Here is a 9,822-nt window from a genome sequence, read left to right as displayed (position 1 = left end):
ATATATATATATATATATATATATATATATATGTGTGTGTGTGTGTGTAATCATAAACAATAAATTAATTGCTCAATAATCTTCATAAAAAAGGTTTTCTAATATCATGTAGTTGAATAATATGCTCATCAAAGTTAGAAAATAAACAGTATTAGATTCAGGAAGACTGACACTCACATCAAAACTTCCAGTGTGACAATGTTTTATACTATGTCATCAGATTCATAATAAATCTGGCACTCAAATATATAAAAATAATAGGTTCAGCCATTCAAATAGGATAAAACTGTTAAGTGAGAACCTAGTAAAGCTTTGGAGAAGAAAACAGGACTAATGAAAATTACTAGAACTTTTTATTACTTTAATCTGCTTCTACATGGACTACATAAAGGACAGCCTTTGCCCTTGAAACAGTTTTGCTTCCCAACTGTGAGGAAAGATAAATCTTCTTTCAGAGGGTGGAGCAAACTCATTTTCCTAGATAAGAAAGTTTTGCTCAGCCTTCTCAGCGTGAATATAAAACAGAAGGACAAACCTGAATGCCAGCATAATAAGTAATTGATGGACTATGGATACTAACAAGGACATGCCTCCATATCTCTTCTTAGAGCTAGGCCAAACACTTGTTAAAAGTGCAGGTATAATCCAGGGAAGAAAGAAGGATAGTGGGAAAAGAGTGTCTACCTCACTCATACAGCTTTTGAAAATAGATGGATAGAATGTGGCCAAAACACATATATCCACGTTGTGAATCCTCCTTTTTAAATTTTACTTTGAGTGGAAATTTGAGACATGTTGACTGTCAGCTGGTCGTAGGAAACAGAGAAGTCCAGTATGTTTCAGGTATATTCAAAAACCTCATGTGGTAACCTTGAAAATAGGTAGAGTGCCCCTTCCAATTTTAAAACTTGTCGGATAAAGGAAGGGAGAATTGTCTGTAAACCAGTGGTAAGCTTTTATTTATAAAAACTGTTTATTAGATGCGAAAAATGGGATTATGCCTTTGATAACACAATTATCATAAATATCATTGAAACTGTAAAGAAATAACATACATATGATAGGATCCAAAGACTTGCATCTGCTTAGGCCTAAATATATAATGCTTTGTAAAAAAAAATGTCCTAGAGCAGGGATTCTCCAAACTTGGCAAGTTTAAGGCATGTGAACTTCAACTCCCAGAAATCCTCAGCCACCTCATAGGGAATTCTGGGAGTTGAAGTCCACAAGTCCTAGAGGAACCTTCTAAAGGTCCAGCAGTGAAGACCTTTCCAAATATTTCTGTGATCCTGGTTAAAGGATCATCTCCATTGATCATTGTGCCACCTCAGAAACTACACCTGACCCATTTCAGGAGTATGCCACAAAGGTGCCACCTTACTGTTACTTTGAATGAAAGGAAAATGATTAGATAAATCCTATCAGTTTAGCTAACTTAAATCAAACTACATCAAATTGAATTGAATTGAAGTTATGCCCAGGTCTGTCCCACTTTTTTAGCAGGCTTGGCTACTTTTGGGAGATATCTGGTGTATCACACAGCAAAATATGAACTGCTTGTTGAAAACGTTTATGCAACCATGTGCTACAGGTTCTTTTGTGATCTATATATAGATTGTCTAGGTACCTAGAGAAATGGTTCCCAAAATAGTTTAAGAACAATAGTTAATAATTCTGCTCTCTAATATGTTAGGATGGCCAAGGGCATTTTCATATCTCTTGTCTATACCATTTTCCATTGTTCACTAGTCAGCACCAACCTTTCATGGAACCTGTTCTTTAACCCCACGAGATGTGGAAAACGCTGGTTTGATGAACTGTTAAGAACATCAACAAGTTCCATGGTAGTGACCTCATAAAACCAGACAAAAGGATTCTGGGCACCAATCTGCCTTCAAACAAATGTGTGCATCCATAGGAGGAATTTTGGCAGAATATATTACTAAGTCCTGAAGGTAGTGTGTCCTTCCTATGCGTACTATCATATATCATGCCGGCTAGACAGGGGAGCCTTTGCCCACATTCTTTTCTCACTGTGGAACACATAAATTAAAATGATACACATATTTACAACAGCCAGAACCACTCTTTAAGTGTATAGAAAAGCTCTCCAGGTGACAGATTATAGCACACTGGAAATGAAATGACAGATGGTTGCTTTTCTGAATTCAGTATATTGGAAAGTGATATACAGGGTGCAGCATCACTTTACACCTTTAATAAAAAAAAATCAACACTTGGCTTTCTACTCTGAAATATAACTTCTGCCTAGAGCAGTAGTAAGTCAAGAGACGGAATTCAACTTGACACTGAACTAAATAGAAGTTGGCCTCTGAAAGCAAACATAACAACATTTTTGCAGTAGACCCATTCTCTTGTCAATGCAGAATAGAGTAAAAATGCATCCATTGTCACTACAATTAAAATACTGTAGTTCTTGAAAGCTGTTTTTAATGCAAAAAAAAAAATCTACAAAGCAGACTTACAGTAATGCATATAAGTTTCCAGTGGGGATGAAAGTCCACTCAATTGATCTATTGGTCAACAGCTCATGACCAATCTCCCAGCAATCCTTTTCTTTCCTAAAATTTAGGCTTGCAAGGGGTGAAGGAGGGCAGAGTCTATAGGGCTTATCCATTGCCCAAATATAATCTTGCTGATTTTATTGGACTGATTTCTCCAGAAAATGGTTATGCTTGTACAAAGAATCCTATGAACGGAGTTGTCTGGGGTTTTGCTGCTTATTTATTTATTTATTTATTTATTTATCTATCTATCTATCTATCTATCTATCTATTTATTTGATCGATTGATTGATTGATTGATTGATTGATTGATTGATTGATTGATTGATTTCTATAGCCACCCATCTCAGCAAATGATTCTGGATAGCTCACAATTCAAACCATATATTATAATTGTTACTATTTTTTAAAAAATGTAAAACCATAAAAACAGTGAAAAGCATTAAAAAAGATTAAACATTAAAACAACTAAATGTTTAGTTGTTGAACACTGGGATCCAAATTTGCTAGGTTCCACCTTTGAGAAATGTCAGTGATCCTTTATCTCAGGATGATCACAAATCAGCAAGTTGGATGAACTGGGGACTAGGTTCAAATTGCAAGTTGGATATTGACCAGCACTTGTATTACCAGCATGAGCACTGTCTGTGTCAGGAGTACCCAACCCCCGGTCCATGGACCAGTACCGGGCCACAGCATGCCAGCAACTGGTCTGCACAAACAAGCATAGCCCCATCTGTGGGATGCAGGCAGCACACAAAACTACGCCCCCTCCGGTCTGCAGAAAAACATCTCTCCATGGAACCAGTCCCTGGTGCCCCAAAGGTTGGGGACCTCTGGTCTATGGCATGACTTCATGAAGCTATGCCATCCAGTTTAGCCCCGTCACCATAATAGTCCATTTCTTTGTGTGGAAACACAACAGAAGCAAAACCGAAATGTTGTTGTTATGCTATCAGCAAAGAAAATAGACATTCTGAAATGTTTGGGCACAACTCTTAATGGTTTGTCATTTTTTGAAATTTCCAAATGTCAATGCCATCTCCAGTTTCTTCTGTGATTGTTTTGGTTTCACATACATTTGAAAAGGATTACTGTCATGAGTTGATTTTTTTTTTACTGAAATACATAAGAAAACTTGTGCAAATTAAAAAGCAATATTTGTCAAGTGCCTGGGAAATCAGGAGATTCAGGCAGTTCAAATGAGTGTAAATATTTATTGCAAGCTTAAGCTCTCTACAAGAATCTGGTCAAATGACCGTTAAGAGAAATGCACAGGAGATAAGAAAGGCATTAAAGGTGGGCTAGACTTAGATCTCTTGTGGACAGACAGGGACTCATGACTTATGATATGTTTAACCCCTCCCTCGGGCTCAGTCTGGTCATCTCCTACAATATTTATGTTAAAACACAGCCTAAGCTCTAAAGATCATTCCATGCCATCTTTGGGAGGAGATGGTGAATTAAAGACTGAAAGTGTAATTCTGTGCATGCCTACTCAAAATCAGCCACAATGAGTTCAGTAATTCTTATTCCCATATAACAGGTAGAAAAATAGGCAAAATTAAAGAGTGAAAAAAAGTTGAGTGGGAACCACTTCTCATAGTCAATGCTCATCAAATCATACATTAGTTTTATCATATTAAGCACAATTTAATGACTTCTTGCCAGTTTTAGATCACACTGATTAATAACTCAATACTTCATTTCCTTATCATTAACATCCTTATTTTGATTAAAGACAATGAAGATTTATGGGCATGTCCAGATGGAATGAGACAAAAATTGAATAGCTGAAAAGGAGCTGGGAGATTATATCAGGCATTAGGAATAGCCAACTGTTTTGAAATACTGGAGAAAGGCAATTCCTCTAAAGATTAAAGATGGGATTCAAGAAATGTCTAAGTTAACAAATTTTTGAAAAGACATTTTTTTCTACCAATAAAAATAATGACACAATATATTTCCTTTCAACATTGTTTTCGTAACATGTTATGTAGAAGAGACAAATCTTCTTGTGTGATTTGATATATTAAATATATATGTGATGTAGTTAGATGATTTATGCCCATTCTTTTTATGCTCTAAAGGCTAGGGAAGGGAAAGTTATATTAGGCAATCATAATCAGAACAATAGGAATCCAAATGGAGAGCTATTGATTTCATGTTACTTGGAACATGTGTGCTATTTATGTTACTCAGTTTTCATATTCCTTGTTGACCCAAAAATATTCCAGTCAGATTAACTGTAGAATAAATGTACTTGTATTTTGATCTAGAAGTGTATGGATTTAGACAGAGAAATGCTATTCCAAGAAATGCTGTAATTTAAAATAACATTTTCATTTTAGAACTCTGGATAGAATTGCTTATTTAGAAATAGAAGTTTACTGACTGGTATGAACTATATTTTCTCAGCCTTTTGTTTCATGGAAGGGATCTTTACTAGGACCATAAAAATGCCTCCCCTCATAAATGATTATAAAAATGGTCAAGATTTTATTTTTGCTACAATGGGGGGGATGTACCAGCTCAGCCTTTATAAAATATATAGCATCTTCTATTTGTTTAATTAACTAAATTAGTTGGTGACTCAGTACAGGAAACTTTTATTTAGTTTATATATCTATGCTGTGATTGTTCTTCATGTGTGTAGAATACACCTGCTTGCTACGGAAAGTATTTTATCCTAGTCATGCCAGTATATGCATTTTGCAACTTTATTATTATTAAACATTGCTGAGAAACAGCTTTTCTTTTTCACATCCCCGCCCCCTCATTTATTTCCTCATCACTTCTTATTCCCTATAAGATTCTCAGTTTTATACAAATGGGACAGCCATTTTTTTTTACAATTTAATGCACTTAGTAATCAAAATGATCTTAATCCATAAAACCAAGGAGTTTATTTTTTTTTCAGGCATTCAGCTTAGCTCCCTCTTATATTTCTCTAACAGATCCACACAAGATGAGCAAGGGTCTGAACTTCTAAATAAGAGTGAGGCCCAGGTAAATGTTTTAGCCTTCACACGTTAAGTGCAAGTAACAGCATGGCATGATGTGTTTCAGACAAGTTCATCTTAGGGCTCTTCCCCAAGGCTCAGTATGGATCTTTGCGGTGCTCCTTGACAGTTTCAATTGACAGAGCTCCATGTCCTAATTTTCCATGCAAGAAAGGTTGTTTCAACTTCCACCACCACCCCATCTGCTGTCCTCTCAACATCGTCAGCCAGGCAGGAAAATCTCTGCCCATTGCTACCCTCCAGTGATCAGAGATGGTTCTGATAGATGACTAGACTTGCAGGTTTAGCTACCTGCTAGCTCTTGTTTAGCTCCCTGGCTCTCTGTCAGACTGGGAAGCTATTGAGCTTTGAGAGAGGACAGGTAAAAGTGGATAAAGGCTCTTTTTTTTCCACCTATAGAGACCTGCATAAGCATAGTGGGTGACAGATGCACGAGAGGAATTGCATAAGCTTGGATTTAGTCTGTCTCTTTAACACACTATACGTGGGAATATAGGTTCAGGGCTCTCCTAGGAGAATGGCAAGCCCACATTAAAAGCAGTCTGAACAACAGCTGATGATTTTGAAGGGGGCAGGGCTTTGCTATGAAACTGCAAAGAGAGAAAACCGGATCTCTCTTTTGCTTACTTAACTATCACCCAGTAACTTGCTGTATGAATTGATTCAGGTCTCCAGGGCTTTGTAATGGAGACATGGGAAGATGGAGCGGTGAAAGGTTGCATGTCTGTGCTGAGATTGGTTGTGAGTTGGGAAAAGCCATTAGAACAAATGTTGGGCAATCACACATTGTTAGATTAGACATTTCTATACCACTGTCCTAAAATTAGCAGAGAGTCATCTTTAAGAGTGAATAGTTGGTGCTATTTTGCCTGGTGATTGACGTAGCCATTACCTATTTTTTCCTCTGCTCCTCCAACCTGCCCTATATACTGCTTTTTCTAGCCTCGATATGAAAAAGCTATTCGTCCAGGAAAAGTTTTATTTCCAAAGGACTCTTCTAAACAGCAATAGGAAAGTGCTTTCATCCTGTGCTGGAGGTGGTACAAATCTACGCCAGCTTAAAGACATGCTGACTGCACCCATATCTTGTATTCTGCCACAACAATGAAGGAGAATAGAATCTGCAGAGGTAGTCATGGCAGATGAGAAAAAAGTAGTACCAAGAATGGCAGCAGAAGACCAGTGGGTCTTCTGTTGATAGTGCTCTAATCCATGGAGTGATCTCTGTGGATTTGGAGGACTAACACAAAAGGAGTCATTCTCTGCCATATCTTTCTCCTGCTTCCCTCCAGCCATCCATGACACTGGAAGCATAGGGAGTGTAAGGTGAGCAAATATTTTGCTATTTAGTTCTTTGAAGCCCGGAGCAGTCACTCCGTGGGATCAGAAAATTGGAAGCAGAGGATCTATGGGATCAAGTAGATCTAACACCCCAAAAACCTCCTTTCTCTCCTTATCTCCCCAAACCCCAGATATCAATGCATGCAGTGGTGAGCAAAACAATGCTATTCAATTAGGCTCTTTGCTAAGCAAAGGGTGGTGCCTGACTAATTGCAGACAGCTGCCTGCAAAGGATTTATGTAGCCATTTTTGCCTTCAGCCTTTGTTGGCAACAAAGGTTTAGAATTCCACCTCATGACTTTTGTTCCTGTATTTCTTTGACTATTGGACTGGCTGATTACCTGACTCAGCTTTCTGACTCCTGAAACCTATTTTGAGCCTTCTATTGTTGTTTGCAGTTCAAACAGAGCAATTCAGGGAAGCACTCGTTAAGACCTTGATTAAATCAAGATCCTTGATGTACTGTCTTGTCTATTGTTAATGGTACTAGATAACTCAGCTCCTTAACAATTGTGTCTTTGTTTGCGTGTGCTTGCAACCTGGGACAGAACTTGCAAGCCACCCCAACCTTAAGTAGGGTTGTCCCCAAGGGACTGCTGCATACTAAGTTTGGATAAATTCTGCTCAACAATATTCTCCCCACCATTGTCTTGCCGAACAGTACAAGCCAAACAACACAAATTATATTGATTTTCATTTTGTATCTTCTCCCTCAGTATTCTGTCAAGGTAATAATATTTGAAACAAAATGGAGGATTGTATTTTGGATTTAATTTTATTGCACCGAAAACAGTGTGTCTTAATGGCTAAAGTGTTTAATGCCAAATTAGGTATTAATCAGAATTGTGTTCACTTGTTTCAATAGCTCTGTCCCTATCTTCCTCTCCCCTTGATTATTCTCCATCTTATTTCTTTCCCCAAAAGATTTGGAATTGAATCACAAAGGAAGGAGATTGAGACAGAAAAAACCCCACTAAATTTGTCCTCTCTATCCATAATGAATCCATTGAAGGAATCTCCAATAGATCCTTATTTATTGGGCAGGATGGGGCTCTGGTACAACTGGTTTCCTTCTAGCCTTACCTAGTTTAGTCGATCAGATTATTTCTTTCCAAATTGCTGCAGAGTCTGAAAGTGATGGCTTCCCGCTCAAATTAGCAATGAATTCCTGCTCTCACAGAGAAATCCCCCCAGGGAAGGCATCTCGAGACCAAGGAAGTAGTTCTATTCTTCATTTTTCTAAACCCAGATACCGCCTGCCAGTTTCAGCTTAGCTCTTTATCTGACTTAGAAGTCTTGTGCAATTTTAAGCTGCTCATTATTCAGTTTCTACGTATGTTCCAAAAAGACAAATGATTCTCAAAGCCATGGCTTGAGCATGAATGTGTGAATGACAAAGCCAATTTTATTGAAAAGTTCAGAGATTACAGAGCATCTTATACATTCTTTCTGTGAGGAATTGTCCTTGAACTGATAAAGAAAAAAAGCATATAAATCTTTTCCAAAAAGGCAAAAAAAAATAGGCCCAGAAAATCAACTAGAAGAAGCTTGTTCAGACAGCACAAGAAAAGAATTCTTATTTGGGGCTCACTTGCCTTTTCTTCCCAGCGTTTCTGGTAAGCCTCACTGTTTGATTGTCATTAAGGTGAGTGCTAAAAACTTCCGGAGTACATTTAATCAAGTGTACAAAGGACTTACTTCATTGGATCTTTGCTCTGGGACTATATCAAATTGGCCCCTTGTAGAGAGTAAGAAAGATGACTTTGATGGAAATACGTAAACTCCATTAGAAAAGTGATGAGGGATGAGACATGCGTAAGTTCACAACAGACAGACAATATTCAGAAGAGGCTCAGGCAGAGTCCCTAATTCATATAAAAAGTGAGAGGAGGTTCACTACAATCAGGCTTGCAAGATTTGGCTACAAGTACAAGTAGTTTTAGTCTTCTTCTGGAATTGATTTCCTGATCTGCTTTTCCTAGTGGAACTGATACTCCTTGAGACACCCATGGAAATTGTTAAACTTCTCTTCTTAAATTATGGCAAAACAGCTGGAGATAATCTAATATCAGCAGAAATGCTGAAAGTCAATATAATAGGATAGACTTCCATATACCACTCATCTCTCCATGCCATATCATCCATACAAATTATTTTATCCAAGTCTTGAAAGATAAGTTTGATTGATGAGCATCCATTCAAAAGCAGTTTTGTCAGCTGCTGCTACTAACTTGTCATACTAGTGGTCATCCAGATCAGGGGGTCTTCAGACTTGGCCCTTTTATGACTTGTGGACTTCAACTCCCTGAATTCCTCAGACAGCGTGCTTGGCTGAGGAATTCTGGGAGTTGAAGTCCACAAGTCATAAAAGGGCCAGGTTTGAAGATCCCTGATCCAGATGCTCCACAGAAATTCCTCAAAGATTTAACAATCTGTTTATTATTAGTATTAGTATTAGTATCATCATCATCATCACCATCATCATCACCATGATATGCAAATGATGAGAAACTTGTTCTCAATTACAATAAAATGAAGAGTTGCTTTCTCCAAATGACCTGTTACCTGTTGTTCCATTTTTGGAAAATTAATAGCTTTGGCATTATTTATTTATTTATCAAATTTAGAAACTACCCATGTCACTCACAAAGTGACTCTTTAACCAAAAAAGAAGATTAAAAAACATACTTAGAAGTCTTCTTCTAAATCTCGGTGATCTACAATCAACAGCAAAGGATTGTCATTATCCAGGCCCATAAGCTTTCAAATGCTGCTCTGTCTCTTGCTAATCATCACAACAGTAACTGCATCCCAGCTACTACTCCAACGATCAGAATTCCCTAAGCAGACTACACCCATATGTTTATAATTCTCCAGTTATACCATTTTCACATGCACCCTTATTATTTCTCAACATTATTTGGGCTATTTGA

Source organism: Protobothrops mucrosquamatus, unplaced genomic scaffold (genome assembly GCF_001527695.2).
Source record: "Protobothrops mucrosquamatus isolate PMUCROS unplaced genomic scaffold, P.Mucros_1.0 scaffold220, whole genome shotgun sequence".
In the NCBI taxonomy this organism is placed as follows: Eukaryota; Metazoa; Chordata; class Lepidosauria; order Squamata; family Viperidae; genus Protobothrops; species Protobothrops mucrosquamatus.
This window is presented reverse-complemented; position numbering follows the sequence as displayed.